This window comes from Ascaphus truei, chromosome 1, assembly GCF_040206685.1.
Source record: "Ascaphus truei isolate aAscTru1 chromosome 1, aAscTru1.hap1, whole genome shotgun sequence".
NCBI classification, from domain to species: Eukaryota; Metazoa; Chordata; class Amphibia; order Anura; family Ascaphidae; genus Ascaphus; species Ascaphus truei.
Window position 1 is genome coordinate 328,873,058 of NC_134483.1, and position 22,746 is coordinate 328,895,803.

General features: G+C 43.6%; 1 protein-coding gene across 1 annotated transcript in view; it reads right to left on the reverse strand.

Annotated features, from left to right (window-relative positions):
* Nucleotides 1–22,746, reverse strand: part of CNOT6L (CCR4-NOT transcription complex subunit 6 like) — a 99,519-nt gene that overhangs the window by 60,294 nt on the left and 16,479 nt on the right. The window lies entirely within an intron of this gene.

Here is a 22,746-nt window from a genome sequence, read left to right on the forward strand (position 1 = left end):
GCGCTTCCCTACCCCCCCCCCTATGTATGCCGATCTGACTCAAATTCTATTGGTACTTAGTTCATTGGTGGGAGTGATTACACGTGATGTTGTTCAGCCAGTGAGCATCCAGTACGGCCTACTTATGGGTGGGATTACGGAGTGGAAGGCACTCTTTGATAAAGTTCTGTTCCCAGAACGAAACGCGTCAGAGTGTCTTAGACATGTGGATGTTCTTTTTGATGTAATAAAGTTTTTTTTCGTTTTATACGCCTGGTTGGAGAGTTTTTTTCCAGAGGAGCAGTGACCGCCGTTTTTCCACCTTTTACTTACCTTTCTTCACCGTTCGCGAGCAGGAGCACGCCACCGCTAAAGACAGCAACAACAGCAACGTTCCTTTACAGCAGCATCCGGCAGTTCTACAGTTCAAGGGATGATGTGCACCGGCTGAATTAACCCCTCGATCACAAGATGCAGGTGAGGCTAGCAGTAGCTGGACCCGTGATTTACTCCTGGGCTCTGTCTAGATAGGGCTCCGGTGTATCTCTACCAGCCGTGCTACAAATGCCCCCCATCTAAGATAAGGGTTCACAATTGAATATTTGAAGGATTTATTGAATGTTTTATCGTGTTGCTGCGGTGGTTTCATACTGACTCTCTCCACTTGTCCACAATACCTGCAAGGTTGTAGCATCAGTCTTTTGGGGATATCCCTTATTTTTCCTATAGCTAGAACAAGTCAAAGACGGCCTACTTGGCCAGCAAGTATCAACGAACGTGAATATTGCGAATGAAATCAAGAGGAGAATGTAGATACTGTACGATGCAGTGCATTTGGAAGAAACAAGACTATAGTTCAATTAAACCTTCTACTATGCCTCAGAAGGCTAGTGTTCAACCAGTGTATCGTGACTGCAATCATGTGTAGATGTGAAACTTGGACCCTAAATGCACAAACAATTCAGAAGCTTTAGACACTTCAAATAAGGCCTCGGGCATGGTCAGCGCCCCGTGCTGAGGCGCGCTGCTGCTCGGCAGTGAGCCCCTGCAGCCGCAATGAGAGCGGCTTTAGCAGGGGCTCGCACACGCTTCCGCAAGCGTGCGGAAGCGTGTGTCTTAGGAAAATTTTAGTTTCTGTGCTCGCCGGAGCGCAAGGCCGGTCACGTGAATGGTTCGCCCAATGAGGGCGAACCAGCTCCGTGACGTCACAGCACCCCCCCACACCCCTGGACGGCACGCTGTCTAAGGCCAGGGAAAGCACCCGCTTTCCCTCAGCCTCCGCACGGCTGAAGTCTCTATGGACTCAGCCTAAGTATAGCGAGATTCTGGGTATTACATGGAGACAGAAAAAATATTGAATGGGTTTGAAAGCAAACAAAAGGTCTGTGACAATGAAAAGGATAAAGAAATTAAAATGGCAGGTGGACATATCGCAAGAAGACATGACCATCATTGGACAAAAATGGCACTCCACTGGATTACAAGGAATATCAAAAGATCAAACGACGACCAAAAGATAGGAAGATTAAATCAAATCTATAAATATAAATACATACAAGCGCGCGCGCGCATGTGCTCTGGCTGAGACAGAATCATTAATTTCTCTCAGGACAAAAAGGGACAAGGCTGTAAGCCAAGTAACTTGGTTGCATAGTGAAGTATAACCTCACAGAACATGCAGACTGGAGTATTTTATTGCAGCTATGGAATGGAAATTATATAAAAATAGCAGCTGTGAAACGTGGAAGTTCCAGGGCTCGGCGACGGGGATGCTCGACCCCTGAAAGGCAGAATGGCAGGAGGTGCAATGGACTGCTTCAAATGATTTGCTCTTCATGTTCCTTCGTTGATCTTTAACACCTTAGCTCCCAGAGCAATATGTTGCAGGCCCCTCTCCCAGCGATGGGGTTAGACCACGTCAACCAAAAGTAAATTTTCCATTTACTTTCCCATCCTTGTCATCTACCTTTTTGTAGTCATGCAATACTTTTTTTGTTTCCAGTTACAATGGAGACTTTGAAGGAAAACACAACTGATCAACAAATCCTAATTATTCCCACACCCTGTATGTCATAAGCCCTTTAGAACAGTGTTTTTCAATCAGGGTTCCTAGGAGCCCTTAGGTTCACTACAATTTTCTGGTCATTTGAAAATTGTACCAAATACAGAAGAATTTACAATGGATCTGATCTCAGACACGCTACACTATTAGAGAGGGTTGGAGTTCCTCAGAATTTCACTTAGGGTTCATTAACCAAAAAAAGGTTGGAAACCACTGATCTAGACAGACAGAAGGAAGGGAGAGAGAAGATGGAAATGAGGGCAGTAAAACCCACCTTAATGTTGGGTTACAATTCGTAAACGATACAAGACAAGTTAAATGCCCTCGCCACAGAAAAAGGGAATGTAATTAGTTGGTTCAAGACCAAATTTGTTTTTTTGTTTTTTAAATCAGGCTAGTAATCAGAATAGCAGAAAAGGTATGGTTGTATTCCAGGGCACTCACTGAATATCCCAAAAATATCCACAAAGGGATCCCAGGTAGTGGAAAATTAAAAAAGGCTTTATTAGAACATAGAAGTGGCATTCAGAACAGAAAGTCCTCCCACGCGTTTCACGCAGTTATTGCGCTCTCAAGGTGTAGTGAACAAAATGGTTTTTCCTTCTTGGATCTTTTTTTGGATGTTCAGTGAGTGCCCTGGAATACCGACATACCTTTTCTGCTACTTCCTTGCGTTCGGCAGCACCTGGGGGGGGGGGGCGGGAGAGAGAGAGGAGGCATCTCTCGTTGCCGCGGACGAGCAGTGTTAATCTCCTTAGATGTTGGGTCTTGGAGCTACACGGGAGGGTCTATACTAGGAGGTAAGAAGGCTTCCTTTACCTCCATTACCCCTCACCTAGTCCCCCTACGGAGCGGAACAGATTTCACATATTGACGGGATATCTCTGTCCGGATTCGGAGATCAGTTGCAATACGGTGAACTCCAGGACAATATACTTTACCTTGACGAACCTCCTACATATTCCTCCCCCCAATCCATAGCTACCTTCCCTCATTGGAATCAGCGCACGACAGCGTTCTTTTCTACTGATAAAAAGAACATATGAGATAAAGTGCCGGGATAGGTGGTGTAACCAGCAGGAATACATTGCAGGAGATACGCATGTGTGGATATCCATGGACTGTAAATTCAATATATAGGGGATCAGAGAGTCAAATAAGTCTCTCTCTGCCTTTTAGTTTTTTCTCCTAATTAACAAACACTGCCAGTGTATATCTTGCAAAAATGATTTGAAATGCCTTTTTTTTTCTTCTTAAATCTGAAATGATTTATTCTTTATTTTTATAAAACGGTGTCCGACATGAACGCCACACCTGTGTATATGAAAGGGGTCAAAACCTCCAGCTCGCTCACTTGCCTCCCCAAAGGGTCTTACAAATGAGCAATATCTCCTCAAAAACCATCACACTGCCAACAATAATTTCAGGTTTTACCCTCAGTAATCCTTGGTCCCATTTACTGGAAAAATATGTGTAACACCTTTCACCCCCCCCCCCCCCCCCAATCGCAGATATGGACCATGTGGGGAAATACACTTGTGCTACCGGGTGTGTGCGTTACCTGATAGGCTCACAGAAGACCTGAACCTCCGCCACTGGGAGCCTGGGGTTACCTGATTCGTCGTACACAGCGCCTCCACATGTAAGGGTTCCCACCTGAGTGGGATGGTCCTCTTACAGGAACCACAATAATAAGACTCGCACACAGTGTATGCTAACACCTGTTTTACTATTGTAACTACTAATAACTTCGGTACCCTGTACCCCACAGCAAGATGCATATAACACACATGGACGTGCACCGGGTGCACACATCAACATAAGTATTCCCCAAAGTACCTTATGTCCAAACCCCACCCACGTGTGATGGAGATAGCGCTATCCCTGGACGTGTTGGTGCACTCTTTATAGATACCTGCCCCGGGCTCCAGCCACGGGTGCCGCTATACAACTTGATTTGGATCCGCCTGATCCGACGAGACGTCCTCCTACGCGTGGGGTGAATTCCGGCATGGATAATATCACCACAGCACCGTACCGTCTATACCTTGACAGGGATCCGCCTGCAGCCGGCAGGCTGCAGTCACTGCTTGGCGTGGCCTCCGAGAAGATAGTCTCTATATAACTGAGGCTCTGATCCCAGACCCAGGAATCAGGCTGCGCGCCACTGAATGCTTCCTTAACTAACCAAACAGCTAAAGGGGCAGATCTCCTTCCTTAAGGCCTGTCCCTGAAGCAACCAACACGCTGGGGCAAAGATAATAACTGGGCCAGGGGTATGAGGCCTATTGTAGAGGCTACTTGCCTCTCTACACGCAGAGCTCCTTCTTCTGCCCCTTCCCGGTCTTCTCTCTCTCCCTGCACAGGATCTCTCTCTAAGGGCCTGTCCCTATGACCACCCACCCTCACTAGTGGGGAGTCAGGGACTCAGCTCTAGCCTGGGGATTTCTGGCCTAGGGCAGAAGCTCGCAGCTCTCTGCCCCCCTTCTTTCCTCAGCCTGACTGACGCCTGTGCTTCACAACAATGTATCCAATTCCCTGCTGCAGAGAATCTGCAAGTCTCAGTGGCTGGCTGCAGGTGACAGGGATCATAGGGCATTCCCCAGAGGCTACTGGGAGATATAGTCCACTCAAGACCTCTTTCCTATGGGGACCGCGAGCGCGATCTTTACTGCGCCTGTGTGAAGCTGTAATGGCCGCCGCTACGCTTAACTGCGCCTGCGCAACCTCCCAGAGCTCCTGCACACTTGTAATGGCCACCGCTACCCTTGCCAACTTCAGCGCATTGCGCGAACCTCGCACCAACCACAACATGGCCGCTGCGGCTATCTGCGCATGCGCAACCCTTCGTGCATGCGCGAGCATCAGGACCCCGAGGGACGCCGGCCCAGATGGCGGCGCCAACCGGGAGAAGTCGCCGTCCCCTTCCCCCACTGCCACAGGGGTACGGCAGGGTCAAAGGAAGATCAGGGGAACCGGGGGTGACCCCCTTACACTTGTAATTAACACAAAAACCTATGTAGCAAAATGTGTCCGAAAAGGCTTTTAATCTCTTCACAAAAGGTACTGGGTTCATTCAGAGCTCAAAGACAGTAGGCCACTTGCTAAATTTTAGATTTAATATACACATAATATACAGTACTTGTTTACATAAAATAAAGTTAAAAAAAACATGCAATATACTGTATAAATGTACAGTTTCATAAAATGAGATAATAAAACAGAGAACCTATACGTTACTAGAGTAGCCCCCTGTAGCAGTTAATATATGGGTTAAAGGAATTATATGCTAGGCCTCTGCCCCTCTATGACATGGTGTTCACCAATAAACAGGCAGAGGATTAGTTCCGCCCCTTTTCTACCCAGGGACATAGATATAGCAATGTAAATAAATAGTGTTGGGTAGGTAGCACTTTTGCTGTTTTGTAGATAGGAAAGAGTCCTTGAAGTTGGGCTCCCTAGAGTAAGTACTGTATGAATAGAAGTATAGGCTCTCAAGTAAGGGGTGACCTGTGCCCAGTAGGAGTTGTCCAATCTGTAGCTCTGGGACTGTCCTGACAGAGAAGCAGGCAACTGCCTGGAGGCCTGTCCCTGTGGCGAGACTCCCCAAGGGAATAAAGCAAGTACGGGACCCTGAAAGAAGATAGCAATACAAGGACAGAAGAGAAGAGCAGCCTTCAAGATCTTGCTCATGTAACCAGGTCCTCTTCACGGATGCAATACTGCACCTGGAGAAGATGTTGTAACCTTTACATTAAAAACAAAGCTTCCCCTGTTTATAACTAAAAAGTTTCTAGCACCCATTTTTACCAGCTGCAGCTACACCAAGCTCGTGCGGATCAACACCCCTTACAATGGTAACACACCGAGAGGCCCACAACAAAGACATTTATGTAAACTTCCTTACATCCAGGTAAGGAGGGTTACACCAATAAACAATATTAGATCCCTTCAAAGATGTCTTGAAGATACGAGAACTCACATGTGATGGTAGGGGCAGTCTGGTCAACACATTAGCGGTTAAGCCTGCCAGTTGCCCCTACCTGTCAAGATGGATGTCTAGATTACAGGCTAAATAACCATATTATTGCAGCCAAAATGGCCGACCAGTGTGTTTCTGTGCATCCCCCTGTAAGACAGGTTATTTTCCACGCATATGCATGCAATATGCAATGCAATATATTCATATGAATTCACACAAATGAATCTGGGACTGCTATCCACAGGTGGGTTAGGCGACGTGCTTGGGATACTGGAGGGGTGGGGAACACGCACTTCAAAAGCGGAGCCATTGTTTATCCCAGACTCTGAGGCATCTGTCTCTGCAGGAGGTATTAGGCTGAAACTGGAAACTGAGGCCTGGGTCCTAGCCACAACCGACTCCGTTCCTATTGGTCAGTTTGAATTGTCCACTCTCCTTAAGCCCACATCTGATTGGCTGTCTGGGAGACAGTTGGTGCGTTACTCCAAGGTTTTTGCCGGAAATACACAGATCCAGGATGAGGCTCCGTTGTATAGACGAGCAGGGTTTTAAAATTTGTTAGCATTTCTATGGTACCATGGTACCCAGAGACTCAGCATGTGGAAGACAAAACCTACCGAAGTGGTGCCCAGCACACAAAGAGCTAGGATCCACCCCAACCCCTCTTTTGGAGCGTGTAACCCTGAAGCTGTGTACGGTTTGTTCTGGATGATAAATAAAACAAATTGAACTCCTTTGTTCTGTCCGACGTTTGTGATCCTGTGTAAATAGTCCTAGTTTTACTGCGACAGGCTTTTTCATGGTGGTAGAAATGGGATCACTGGACTTAGTGCTGAAACGCCGCAAGAATTCCAGCACTGAGTTGGTCTTGATTTCGAGTTCCGCAGAACGAGGAGTTGCAGGCACTCCTCGCACAAACTACAGAATTTACAGACATATTGTACTATTTTTTGTATGTTTTTCATCATTTCATATACCTACGCTCCCCAAGATTCGGACCATTGCGAATTTAGGATTGAGAAAACAATCCTGAAAGGGTTTGAGCACGAATCACGATTATTTATATTATTACTGCACGTCACCGAATTTTGTGCAAATTATTTGCATGGTTTGATTTTATTCTACTTAAAAATCACACATATCACGGGATATGCAACTAAGACACCATCTCACATTTGATATTGTTGCTTCTCCCTAATTTTGTCCGCCACAAATCTATATCTTTTATCCTTGTCGATTGCATCAGATTTGAATGATCATACATTTTTACATTTGTAAGGAAATGGAGGGTGCCCTTTCTGTCACCTTTTGTCTGCGAACCAGAGGACCCAGACATTTTTGAGACGCCTCTGAAGATGCAATGTCAGATCAGGTCAAATCTCTGGTACATCTGTACATTGTCACCACTATTATAAACATAACGTTTTTTTACTGCTTTATTGAAAGACCATGTTGACCCAGCTAATCTTACGGGAGACAGAGGGAAAATTGGGTATTTAAAAAAAAATGAAAGTTAACCCTTTGGCTGCTGTATTGTTAACGCAACTGGATAGGTCAAAGGCATTAACGTGACACTCAACCAATTCTTTTAATCAGTTCATTTGGGCCCTTTGTGGGACTAACAGAATCTTTCCATCAATGTTGGTTACATTATAAAGAATGTACAGATATTTTCCTCCTCTTGCAGTACAATGGACTGCACCTTCCATTTGAAGGTCTCTAGCACAGGACGGAATTATGAGAAAGGATCTGTTTTGGAACCCTGCCTCCCGCTCTTCTGCTTTGGCATTACTGTACATCACATCCGAGATTACTGATTCTATACAGAGTGCATTTATCAGGTTGTATTGTAGCCTGAGCAACAATACTAAAATCAACTTGTCACATAAAAGGTTATAAAATCGGTAATGTCAAAGAATAATGTAGCCGTTATGATAAGGTAACCAGTTCTTTGACAGAAATGCTGAAAATTACCCCCCTCCCCTCCTACCTCCATGAAACCTCTTCTAAATCAATTAGTCAAAGTGAATAAACTGGATAAGCAACTTTCATACAACTCTGGCAGTGCTGGCAATTCAAAGTCACGCTTCTCGATAACATAAGAATAGTCACCTGTGACAGGGGGTTTCTGGGATAGGAACACTAATGACGTAATGTTTTCATAAACTCAGTTGGTGGAATGGGCACACTTCTTTCATAGACCCTACAGCAGAGGTTCTCCCCAACAGGTCAGGTTTTCAGGATGAACCCTGCTTCAGCACAGGTGGTTCAATCAGACCCGGTTTCGGCACAGGTGGCTCAGTCTTGACTGAGGATTAAGGTATATCCTTAAAACTTGACCTGTTGGGACGTCTTGAGGACTGGAGTGGAGAACCCCTGCCCTAGAGAGATAGAAATATTGATGCACCCATATGAGTGTTTTCGCATTGTCCCAGAGCTAAAAAAAATAACGAGGTTCAGCTCCAGAGGATTCTGGGTTCAAATTCTAGTTAAAAAAAAAAGAAAAGAAAAAAAGAAGAAGGATTGTTACCAAAATAACCACATGGATAGTCAGGAACGCTGCTTTAAAAGACTGGTGGCTTTCCGGAATTTGTAAATCGAGGGTCTTGGCCACCGGATTTTTAATGCAGCGTCACAGGAAGAAGAGGAGAAAAAAGCAGAGCACTGCCAAAAATGAAGAAAAGGGCTGGGGAAATTTTTTTTTTTTTATTTATTGGGCATAATGGCCAAAAAGACAAACACACAAGGTTAAAAACTCTGACGCGTTTCACACAGCCTGTCCTGTGATACCGGGTAGCCGTCACCGCATATCTGAGCGAGGAGGGTTTCATTCCATCTACCACGGGGGGTTGGCACCATCGGCTCTGTCGGAGCGTATCCCGATATTCTACAGGTGAGGTGGGGGTTACACAGACCCACACATAACATCGGCATCTACTACGGGACACTCTATGCCTTATTTCTCATATATACCGGCACATATGTGATTTCTTTATTATACCGCACTTGCCATATTTGCAGCTTCCACGCGGGGATTTTCCCCGTTTTTCTATTCAGCGTCACAGGAATTGCATCTGCTCTTTTTCTAGCAGTAACTTTGTTCCCTTTGTAAAAACGGCAGATTCCAATACAATTTCCATGATGTCTTTCTTGGATTTTCACTTTTAGGTCGGAATTTGGAAACCTATTTGACCCTAAATTCTAAATCAAAGCTTAAAACATCATAGAAACTGTGACTTAGGGTGGGGGAAAAAAAAAAAAACACAAACTTTATAGCATGCCAAACGGCTTTGCATGCCCTTGCTAAAACGTACAATTCTGGTCTTGAATGTATGCATCTCGTTCTCCGTCACTTGTCCTGAGAAATGAATCCATTTACAGTGAGTAGGCCTTTATTCAGCTGTAACTTGGTAATATAACATTTTACCAATTATATATCCATATACTGTATTGTATGTCTTTATTTATATAGCGCCATAAATGTACATAGCGCTTCATATATGTTTCACACTATCAAATCTACTGCAGACAGATGTTTTATGCTAGCCAGAAATATTTCACCATGAGTACATAAGTGTTTGTTGTAATGTTATGGTACATGGCTTTTTCCAAGCACCCACAAGTGACATTATCTCTGTGTACTTCCTGCAACATAAATTATCCAATGATGTTATTTACAAGAGCGTTTGTTTAAATGTACTTTGATGTACAGTGATGTACAGACTGCTTACATTAGCACAATAGATCCCTCACAATCTAATGCTGATACCTGAGAAGGAAGCACTGGGTGGAAGCCAAAATGACTTTGATTGCGTCAAGAAAATGAACACACACAGCCTTGTGACTGATGCAGATGTCTCTGATTTACAATTGTTAACAATTTCTTCTGGTCTAGCCTGCGCAACAAAGCCCGAAAAGGGAGATGAGAAAATGAAAGCACTGCAATTACATAAAATGATGTCCTACAGGGCTCACGTTGTGAATTTACTGTTTGCAAGTGGAACCCAGAAACGTACATATACCAGACACATACCCACTATACAGAGCGCCTTCAATTACATCACATTAACCCCCTGATACGTCTTCCTGCCACCTTCAGGTTTTACCGCCTGGATGTTATGGTGATCAAATTCCAGTGTAAAGGATTAAAAGGGTACTAATAAGGGGCTTATTCTATATCAGCCGTAGTGCCCAATCGGGCTGTTCTCTGGTGGAATTCTTGTCCGGTGGACAAACTTGCTGGGTTACCATGAACCAGGAGACGCCGAGCCACCATGGATCAGTGCCAGAGCACCCTCTTATTCAGGTAAGCATAACAAAAAAAACACAATCGCAAGTAGCCGGACTGCTGTTTCAAAACCCGCAGAGAACCTTAAAAATGTATTGTCTCTCTCTGGAACAACAAACTCACTATTTTATGTATATCATTACAGTGTGACATTTAAGAATGATGTTTTTTAATTAAAAACATGGGTACTAATAAGTAAATGACCGTCATTATCAACGGTTTTTCTGGGTACCCCTGGAAATCTAATGCAGTACCCCGGGATTCCACAGAGCACGGGTTAAACTGCACGATTAGAGTGTAAAAGTTCGAACACGATTCCACATAACAATGGAACTAAAATCTTCTCTTGTACCAAGAAACTGCTTCACAGTAAAGGATTTCCCTGTTGGGAAACTGAACGTAAACCTTGTCATTTACAGACGGGTTTAGTGAGGCCGTTAATAGCTCCTAAAATAATTCAAATGACAATCATAATTGCACTTAAACTGAACTGGGAAAGTTTCTCATAGCTACACCTATACTGTAATTAAAATCGAAATCCGTGAATATCTATTTATAAGAAATAATCTGCCACTGAATAAACAATGAAGCGCTATGTACCTGGATGGCGCTATATAAAGACATACGCTTATAAAAAAATAAAATGTAACAAATGAATGACCTAATTGTTCAATTCAGTGCTTCTTTGCCTTTGCTCTGTGGAGCTCTCGCAATATATGGGAGGTTAGCAGGACAATGGCAGATATTGTAAAGGAGAAGTATGATTAATTGATGTTTCTATATTCACCCCCAGACGCTAGAGATTAAGAAAATCATGATTATTAAGGGCACATGCTCAGGGTGCAAGATTATACCATTTAAAGTCATATATATATATATCTCAGCTGTGAGATATTGCTGCTTTAAAAGAAAGACGTACAAAGTCGAATATTTTACTACAGCTGCTATCTCCAGATGTCAACCCGGTCATGGGAGGTTTTGCTTTTACCTAAACCTGACAGTGTGAACACATCACCTTGTCCTGTTGATTTGTCTGCAGAGAGGAAAATCAGAGTGATACAGACTCAGGCCCGGGCGCCTTTGCCCGTGTGGAGGCTGTGAAGTCACCCGCGTGAAGCGGGTGCTTTCCCCGGCCATGGTGGACAGGCCGTGGGGGGCATTCGTATGGGCATCACGGAGTTGGCTCGCCCTCATTGGGCGAACCGCTCACGTGACCTGTATGTCGCGCCAGGAAATCAGTTTCAACTGATGTCTTGCGCAACGCGCGGTCTATGGGCGCGATCAATGCCTTAAGGCAATCTGACCACGCTCTGCGCGGTCTCCCACACCATGGACTCAGGTTTCCTCAGCTGTCATGTTCATGTGTGTGAACAATGTATTGTTTTTTTGTTTTTGTTTTTAAAACTAAGTTAAAACTAAGTTCCACATTGACTGGCACCAAAACAACTGAACGCCCAAACGATGAGAGAACTATGAAAGAGTTAAAAAAAAAAAAAAACCTTTAAAACTTTACTATGTCAAGTGAGAGCCGACAACATGCTCTAGAGCAGGGGATCTCAACTCCAGTCCTCAAGTACTCCCACCCAACAAGTCAGGCTTTCAGGATATCCCTGCTTCAGCACAGGTGGCTCAATCGAAGACATATCAGATATCGGTTTACTCCTCCAAAAGTAGAAACTGCACTGGCAAACCTGGCATCTACACCTTCGGGAGAATCATTTAAACACATTGATGCAGGGAGTATATTCTGGGTGTTATGAATCTCAGATTCATTTTCTCTCCCTGCCATACAGGTCACGAGAAGGGAAAACAGGACACACCCAGTAGGGTGGGCTTATTCTGGTCCCATTGCAAAGTCTGGGGATAACAATGCTGTATTTTGCCATCCAAAACTAGAATTCCACACACAGTGGTGTCTTATTCCAATAGAAAGGAAAAACCTGGGCACTGCGGATTTCTGCTTAGAAAATGTATTGTGAGCCAATGATATATACACCAGGGGAGTGCAAACTTTTCCCTGTGACGTCATTTGACGCCGGGTTTCCAGGACGACTACTCGTTGGAAGTCAAGGGTATTATAGAGGCCTCGCACGGTACCCCGACATTTAAATTCCTTGGGGGGGGAAGAGCGCGGGACCTCTATAACTGCCGCAACCCTCCCACCTCTGGCGTACATGACTCTCCTCCTGCTAGAAAATATGTTCCGCGAAACACTAATTGAAAAAATAAAGAAATCAGATTATTGCCAACGAAACTGTTTGACCGGTCTCAGATAGTATAGTGTCCTGAACTCGTGGGAGAGAATACAAGCTTAAAAAGGTCCCAAACGGCACCTCAGTTTGTGTAGACAGCAACTTCCAAAGTCACGCCCCACAATGCCTTGCCACTGTCAGTACAAAATATTGTGGCGAGTGACAGGTATACACTCACGCCAAGGTGCAGTTTGGGGCCTTACTAAGAAACCCACTAGACTGCTTGGGATTGGCCATTACATTTTTCTTTGGTGAACCACTTGGAGGCACCTCACAAACCCCTAGGGATTTGCTGACCCCGTTAGGAGTCACTGCTCTAGGCAATGCCTACAACATGCTCTAGACCAGGGGTGTGCAAACTATTCTCCCTGCCTGCTCATGCACCCCACGCCCCCCCCCCCCCCCCTCGGCTCTGGCATCAAATGACGCCGCAGGGTCATGCGAGCCCAGAACTGAATCAAACAGCCTTCTCATATCCTCTAACTGTAAGTATCCAGCATGTTTCACTGTATGTTTGGGTCCTGTAAGCCCAGCTCTACCTACTAAACAGAAAGTTTGTGCAGACCCTGTACTAACTTATACAGTATACCACACACAAACGTTCCCCGCTGCGCCCCCCTCCCTGCCTGCTCTCCCCCATTGCCCATGCCCCCCCATCTTACCTGGTCTTCGGCGTCAAATCACGCTGCAGGGTGACGTGGCGTCACGTTACCATGGCAATGTGACGTCACGTGACCCGCGACTTTATTTTATGCCGCGTTGCCATGACGACGCGTGCGAAGACAAGGTAAGGGACGTTGCAGAGGCCTCACGCGGCATTTAATTTAAAGAGTGCGGGGCCCCTGCAACAGCCGCTCACCCCCCTGAAAAGTCTTGCGCCCCCCACAGTTTGTGCAGTCCTGGGTTAGGAGACTTCCATAGGGATTGCTTGGCCCATCCCGCACAAGTAGAGGAACGACAGAGGTACCTATTATTCAAAATGTTGGAGGGTTTTCCTCATCTGAGGAGCTCCGTATAAAGACAGTTTCCCAGATAAGGCTGTGTTGTGCTTCCTGCTGGGATGAGGTAAGCGACATGCTGCGGTTGCCATGTGAACACAACTGCAGGCTTTGGTCAAAAATAAAATAATAATATGTTAGTTAATCTGCTTTAAATGGCATCACATGGAGCTCACTTTCAGGCCGGTTCATATTTTAGGAGAACTGCCTTTAACCCTTTTGTTGCCCCATGACGTAGTATACAGGGCCCGATTGATGGCAGTGCAGTCGGTGCCCCGCGGTCACAGAGGCCCCCCGCGGTTACAGGGGCCCCCCGCTCTTCCCCACAATAATGAAACGGATTCCCTGACATCTCGTTGTCTTGGCAACACAACGCTATTTGACGCCGTGGCACCATGGTGAGGGACACTGCAGGAAGACATCGCAAAGGGGAAAGTAAGAGGCCCCACACCAGTCCCGCAATATTACCAGCCAGCTCTGCGTAGTAGATAAGTTAATTCTTAGCGGAAATAGGAGAGAAGGCCGAGATCACTGATGACGCAAGAGGAGTCATCCCACTTAAATCTGTCATCAGTGACTGAGAAGTCAGAGAAGCTTTCACGTGGTTGCGAGTGCCGGAGGGCAGTGGCACGGTGGCCCCGAGGCCCACCCCAGAACTTAAAGGGACAAAAAGATGAACAACAGATCTCTTATAATGAAATAATAGTGTGTACAGAAACGTAAAATGTCTCATAGATCTCGTCTTGTACGAGTGACAAAAGATCTGTGAAACGTTGTAATCTCCATACACAATTACTTCAATGAAGAACGGTCTTGTTGGCCCATTCAATCAAAACTGGAACCATATGCTGGGGAATTTAAAATCTCAATGTCTTCTTTCTGAAGATATAGGCCTAGATTCACCGATGGTCGTTAATGATACGTAAAAAGGTTGGCGCCAACAAAAAAAATGTGGGATTGCAACGATAATGTTTTAGAATTAGCGCCATAATTCATTAAGAATTTTTTTTGTTTTTTTGTAAGGTTACCTGAACCGGAGGTAACTTCGACGTCCGGAGACCTGGTAACAATCACATCATCATCAGGACTGTCACGTACGGCACACCTGTGAGCACGTAATGTGTTTATTGGACATGGGTTAATACACACATCTATCTGATCCAATCTTCTCCCCGCAGGGCCACTCATATGAGTAATATCGCCTCAATCCGTCCCAATATATAATCTGTCACGAACGGCACCCTTGTGAGCATGTAACATATATGCAGAGTTAATACACACAGCCAACTCCCTGCCTGACCTTTCTCATTCGCAAAGCACATCAAAATGATGCACCCATTGACAAACTTTTGTCAAAAAACAATTAAGGAGCAGAACGAATTATAACTCCACAGTGGGCATGATCTCATTTTAGAGCTACATCTATGCCCAACCAGCAATTAACTCCCGGTGGTTAAGATCCAAAATGTGGATAAAGTAATGTGTGTTCACACTTTCTCTGGGTGATATAGAATATCATCATATTTGTGAACTTACATATTCTAGGTATTTTCCTAGTTTAGGGTGACGCTACGTCTAGCACCACCCATCCGACTCTACTATTTTGGCATCTGGCACGGTCCTATGTTATATACAGTATTAGTTTTGTTCACTACCTTATTGTAATTAAATATCATTAATAAATAATATTTTTTTAATTCATCACAATACATATCATAGGTTATAGAGTGCTAACTAGCGGAGTTCTCTCTCTTTGGTGTTTATGAGTACATCAAATGAGTTAATATTTACCCGTACTACGCTACAATATATATTTAATCCGCTGCCACCACCAAAGATAATGCAAAACTATATTTGCCAGGGTCTTCAGTCTATGTTTACTAAAGAAAAAACTATGTACCCTTTCATCAATCAGCTCTAGCTGAGATTTTTAACCACCAAGAAAAAAAAACCTCTTCTTTGTACGATTAACGTTTGCTTCAATACAGGCATACCCCGCTTTAAGGACACTCACTTTAAGTACACTCGCGAGTAAGTACATGTCGCCCAATAGGCAAACGGCAGTTCACGCATGCGCCTGTCAGCACGTCCTGAACAGCAATACCGGCTCCCTACCTGTACCGAAGCTGTGCGCAAGCGGGGAGACTATAGAGCCTGTTACAAATGCCTTATTTACATCAATTATGCATGTATATGACGATTGCAATACAGTACATGCATCAATAAGTGGGAAAAAGGTAGTACTTCACTTTAAGTACATTTTCGCTTTACATACATGCTCCGGTCCCATTGCGTACGTTAATGCGGGGTATGCCTGTATATAAAATACTTCATAACTTTGTTTCTATAATACTTAGACACACACCATCTTCACTGTTGCTTCTGTGTACTTAAGATACACAAAAAGAACAAAACTTTGCTCCTGGCTAAGTGAAAATAAATATCAGTGATACTTTTGTGAGAAGTCAAAATAAATACATTTTTTCTCAAATCTAGAGTGAAATTCTACAATAAAGTGCAAAAACATTGAAATAGTGCAATGATGAATCAATGTGATATTTAAAGTGACCAGCGATACAAAAGTGGAAATATAAAATTAAATGCAGCTCTTAAACGCTTTTCAGAACCGGTTTCCAAATTCTTCAAAATGTAGCAATCTTCAGAAACCTTGGGAGCACAGGAACATCCGTTGACCGGATACAGTGGCAGTGAGACTGCAAGCTATCTGCATCTTAAAACACAGATTGTATATCTGAAATGCTGTTTTAAACGTTGTAAAGTGGGAGCGCGCACTTTTATGTTCTTTTATCTATAAAGTACTCTTTTTTTTTTATCCTGTACAATCTGCACAATTTTTATTTTATTTGTTTCCTTTTCTGAGATTGATCTTGAGGGAGAACACATGCATTACAAAAGAAATTCAAATCCATTTTAAGACCGCCTATTTCTATATTGAAAATGTTCCTGTGCCCCCCAAGTTTCTGAAGATTGCTACTTAAGATACAAGCCTGAATATAAAATATGACAACATAACGTCTAATTTGCATGAGAAACAGATATTATGCATAGAAAACCCTGTTCTTTTGGTATAATGATTCGTGTAATCGCAACAGTTACAAATATCTATTTGTTAATATTGTGAATTGCTGTCGGGCCCAGGGTTCCATATTTAATAAAGCCAAAAAAAGTTTGAATCACCTTAGCCCCACCCTCTGGTTTTTGCAAATCCCTTTAAGGGCGCTAGTATAGAACGGCTGGCTAACTACAGCCAATTATAAGTGCCCCGCTTTGCACGGCGGAGCAAGCGCGCCCACTATATTACGGGCCTAAGGATGCCTTTCAAGGTACATTTAAAAGGGTCTAGTGTCAGGGAAGCCATATTTAAATTCCCCCACTTACAAAACCATATATCCCTTATCCTTACATCAGTACATAAAACTAGGCATGGACAGCGGTTCGTCCGGCAATAAAACAATTGATGCATTTTTAAGACAATTTGTAACCAATCTTAACCTCATGTGCCAGATTGATAAAAATACATAATAATTTCAGCAATATAAATTACAAGAACTTTCTATTGCCCACGGAAGAGAGCCCTGACACCACAGCCATTGTGTGTCCATATGGTAAGTATTCTTGCTCAGTGGACAAAGTGAAAGCTGCTTTAAAAAAACACTAGGAGATAAAAAAAAAAAAACACCTTTCATAGAAATCTTAATCAATGCTAGAGATGCAATTCGGTGTGTGTATGGGGGTTGGGGTGGCAGAAACCTCACTTTTCTACCACATTGTTATGAAATAGGATTTCTAAGAAAACACTGACAAAAATTGGTTTAACCCGTTTGATGCCTGAGGCTACCAATACATTGCAAAGTAATGACTTCAGGCACCAGAGGGGTTAGCATATGACATTACCATGACTAACTAGCCACTTGGGCTTCCAAGGTTAATATATTAAAAAAAGTGCAACATTGTTAATGTTAATTTAATGAATTTTTTTAAATCACCTTTTCTAGGTTAGCTAGTCTTATGTTGTCTATGCCTGTAGTGGCCATTATATACAAAGACAAGATGGGCCTAACACCATCCTCAGGCAGGTGACAAATTAGCTTGATATTTCACCAGTAGTCCGAAATCGCCATGTATCGAAGTTTAGTGAAAGACATGCAAACAAGTAATTATCCGGTAGTTCCACATTTGCATATGCCACCAGGGATGGAAAAATCCCCCCCTCCCCACCCCCCGACGCTTGTGCACAGTGATTACCGACCTGTGAATCACCACTGCGACCAACAGTGAGGGGAGTCAATGGGGTGATTGGGATCCTCCTCAGAGGTGGCAGAGGCCACGCCAGTGCTGGAGGAGCTAGTTGGAGATCTATGCTGCCCATCCCTGCTCTCATTATACACTGTAGTAAGGGGAGGGAGAGAGAGCATCTGTGTGTGTGAGTGTGAGAATATGAGTCAGAGTATGAGTGAGAGTCTGTGTCTGTGTGTCAGAGAGTGAGAGTGACAAAATGCTTGCTTCCACCCGATTAAATGTCATCATTATAAAAAAAAAAACACTGTCATATTGCCGTGTTAAGAAGCGCCTTATCACTGCGTTAACTTTTGCAATGTGACTTCAGTGAATAAGCCGATAAATCAATTTGGTAATTTGTTTTTATTTACCGACCTTCAGTGAATCTAGCCCTTATTCTATGGAGGTCAGCGGTACATTCTTCCTTCTGCTGGAAACACTGCATGTGATATAAAACGAGGGTATTGCTGCTTCAACATTGGTGACTGACGTATAAAAAAAATTGTCAAGACAAACACGGTACGTCAATATTTTTATAAAACGATTAATATTTCTATGGTATGTTAAATGTTTGAGGGGAGGAGTTAGGATCTTTACTTATTCTTATGTGATGAGACGGAAAAGTTTTGTAATTAACTTGCCACCATACAGCAAACACATTTACGTGGGGAACAAGAAACAGCAGGTGACGTTTTAAAAGCACAGGACATGGTAATACGATTAAAAAAACAACATTAAATGTTTTCACAAGAAACAGGCCCTTCAAACTTGCGAGGTGCCTGGGCCTTTCTACAGAATTGAATGTCACTAATAAGCTGTCCTTTTATCCTCATTAGATGAGACTGCCCTTAAAATAATAGAAACTGGTGTTTTTTTGTTTTTTTTGCCATTGGAGAAATGTTGACTGCAAGTCAATGCATTTTCACACCACTGCAGCACCAAAAGGGTGTAAAAAAACAAAAAACGTAAACACAGTCCAACAACTTGTGACTTTGAGGTGATTACTTAGATAAATATTAGCAAACAAATGTCTGAGGAAAGTGGTGTTTTTTGTACATTTCAGGCCATTTCTAGGTATTTAGTTGCTGTTATTTTCGTGGTTACACTGAGGCGCTACAGTCCACGCGAGTGCTCTGCGATACGGTCACATATCGCCAAGCGAGACTGCAGCTTCTTATTTACATTGAAGTATCTCTTCTGTCACAGATGTCAAAAAGGCCAGTTATTGCCTGGTGAAGCAAGAGCACAAGAAGTGTCGGCACAGGCTATTCAAATCAAATCAAAAAGTCACAAGCCACATTAAAACAGTGTTGCCCCCCGAAGCCTATAACAAGTTTCAGTCATTTAATGTAAGTATCTTGCCCCCTGAGCATGTCCCGCTCACCTCTTTCGCTTTATAAAGAAAATGCACTCTCTTCTGTGGTTACCATGGTAATCTTCAGACAGCTTCATTTTAGCCTCCCATCCACTTAATATTTAAAACGCTTATATCTCCTGAACGGACTGTCAGGTTGTAAAAATAAAAAAAAAACAGGCCAGAAAGAGATCTCTTAAAAGCTTTTACACAGAACAGTGAACACAGTGGTGTATTTTATAGAATAATGATGCCAGCTGTAGTTAAAAACAGCATGGCAGCCGCCTCTAGCACAAAAAAAACAAAAAGTTCAAAAACGCACAAATAAAAACATTAGGTAATTCACTTTAAAGGGAGAAGCAGGCAAAAACATACTACTTGTGTTGTGATTTCGCTAAAACAGACAGGCTACTGTAACAGATGATTGGTCTGTACATACTTATGAAGTAGGCTAGCACACACAAAAAAATAAAAAAACATCAACATGACCCTTTGCCTATTTCATGCTGCAAAATAGCTACCGCAATGTGGGATTCTGCAAGCACTTCAGACATTGCAGAAATAAATGATTGCAGCTATTTCTGGTGATCGGTAATCCATGCCAACACCACCCTGACCCACTAGAAATGCCAGTGCAGCAACCCTGCAAACAGGTGACCTCGGAAGCTTGTAAACCATAATTACAGGGTTACGCCTATTATTCCAAAGAACATGCACAGCTAGAATGGAAATAACGCGTGTGAAAAAATAAAGGTAACAATTACCACTGCTTACAAAATAAATACATCAAGTGCTGTTTTTTTAGTCGTATCTTAAGGAAATCACACCTTTTTGAAGCAAATGAATGTGTACTTCACTGGCAAAAGACCTGAAGAAGTTCACAATTTTAAAAATATGGCACAGTGCCATCTATTAATATACAAGCATACTACAAAAACTACGTTATAGGAACGTTATGAATGAGAAATCAATCAAAAGCCAGGAAATTCAGTTACCGGCCCTGGATCCATGACTCCACACTGCATAACATCATTGATGACATCGCACATGTAATCTAATGAAACTATAATTATGCATAGTACGCACATTGAGTTTTTTAAATAGTAAAATATAAACGATGTGCTGGAGGAGAGAGAAGGGCACTCGGCAGAGCGGATAAAAATAAATAAATAAATACAAGTCTTAATAGTGTGATATGAATGTTTTTTCCCATCTAACTTCTGATGCCTCTATTTCCCAATTTGCTAGATGGACTATCCCCACATTTGACACAGAGCATCTCACAGCACACCACTCCCCGTGACAGCAAAGGTGCCAAATACACTCTGGCCCACTGCAAGGTCTGACCGTTTCTTTAGCATAGGGATATTATAAAAAAGGTAGTGTATTGCCACGTCACCCATAACTGGTTGATGAAGGTCCCCTTAGATCTGCGGTGCGCAAACTGGTGGGTGCGCCCGTTGCAGAGGCGCCGCGCATTTAAATTAAATGCCAGGGGAGGCGTGAGGCCTCTGCAACTTCTCTTGCATGCTCTCAGCCGGCTCTTCAGCGTCACGGCGCGAGATCAAATGGCAACGCGACGTCACATGACGCTGCCGAAGCCCAGGAACAGGTAAGGAGGGGGGCGCGCACTTAAAAACGTTTGCGCACCCCTGCCTTAGATTATCCAAATGTTGGTTCCTATATTCAATACTCTTCCTTGAGTAACCACATTCAGTTATGTTGTATGGCTTGGGTGGCGTCTGAGTGTTTATATAACTTTTTTATGATATGCCTACTTATACTGTATGTATATAAACAGTCTGATCTGCATAAACTACTTACTAATACACTGATGATTGACAGGTTACACTGTTGGAAGGGTAGTCCCCCTCCTAAAGGGTTACTAGCAGTGTTGGTTTAAACTAGGTCCGCCCTGGGTTTCTATGGGGTCCAGACATCACGCAGGGGTATTGGAGGAGAGACTGTTCTGAGAGGTAAGGTTCCAGGAGGTCCAGAGGAGTCTCGTGGAGAGTCGACACCCATGTTCTTAAGGTAATAGAATAGACCAGACCCCCCCTACTTTGTTATGTTCTCGACAGGAACAGTAACCTTTGTCAGTTAGGATCCCTAGCGTCCAAGATAAGTGCCAAGTATGAAGCAGCGTGCGCCAGACAGCCTCAGTGACGAGGAGTCCCAGATGCCAGCGGATCAGTTCTAACCGTGGACCTGCATATACATTCCTCCCAGGCTGAAGTGACAGTAATCATAATGGCTAAAGGTTCAGGGTTAGGTATACAGAACCTGCTAGGATCCTCAATGGGCCTAGTATTACTGAAATAATGAGGAAACGGGATCCACAACTATTAGGATGGGGGCCCAGGTCTTATCACAGTGAAGAAACAGATATGTACCTCCATTCAAGTGTTAAGAGTGGGCACTGAGGGAAGAACCGTATTCATGTAGGTCTGATGTAAAATACAGTGCAATATATGGATGGATTAACAGTCCCTGTGTTTGGGGACACAAATAAATGACAGTTATACTATTAAAGTTCCTGGCGCCCATTATTATACAACCTTGCTACCTCATCGCCCAGCCGCCTGAATTCCAACACCGAGTCAAGGTAAACCATGCGGAGCAGCCAGTGCTGGATTTAAAAACGCCGCCCTTAGGCACTTACCTGCCACGACAAAGTGACGCCAGGTTGCCGGCCGCGAATGCGTTATCGGCGCATGCCAGCTGCTCGTGCGCGACCGGTGCTTGGATAGCCGCGCGCATGCCGGCGGCAAGCGCAGATCGTACATACTGCCGCCAAATTTTGCCACCCCAAAATGTTGCTGCCCAAGTCCTGGGCCTATCGGGCCCTGATGGGAAATCCACCACTGGGAGTAGCCATATAGTACACACACCACACCAATGTCACCTCCCCCGCGAGCCGGGCAGGGAGAGTGACAGAAGAGAGACTTTAGCCTGCTACTTTAGAGGCATGAAAGGCTGGATGATTCTTATTTTGCTATATTATTTATTTGTCCACAAAAGAATCCATGTTTTTGCAACTACCCGATCCTAATGTTTTAGCTACCTTGATATTTATGTTAATGTATACATAGAGATAGCGCGTACTACTTAGTCAACAGATTTTGCAAAGGCTTTTGATACAATGCCACACTTGTTGGGTAGTAAAATCACAGAAGGATGTCATTTATCTCCAAAATGATTTCAATAGACTTGAAACTTGGGCAGGTAAAATGGCAGATGAGGTTTAATACAAATAAGTGTACAGCTGTGCATTTAGGAGACAAGGAGAAACAGGCGACTCGCAAATTAAATGGGGACAAATTAGGAGAATCTTTAATGGAGAGGCATATACGTGTGCTTGTAGGACAGCAAGAAAACAAAAAACTAATGAAAGACCGGAGTCTATGTGAAGGGGTTTAGAGGAGGTAAGTCTGTAATATTGCAGCTAGTAGTGTAGAGGGCAAAAACACAGAAATTAGGCAGATCGTGAATACCTATATAGATTTGAGAGAATCTCACCAGATTACTGCCT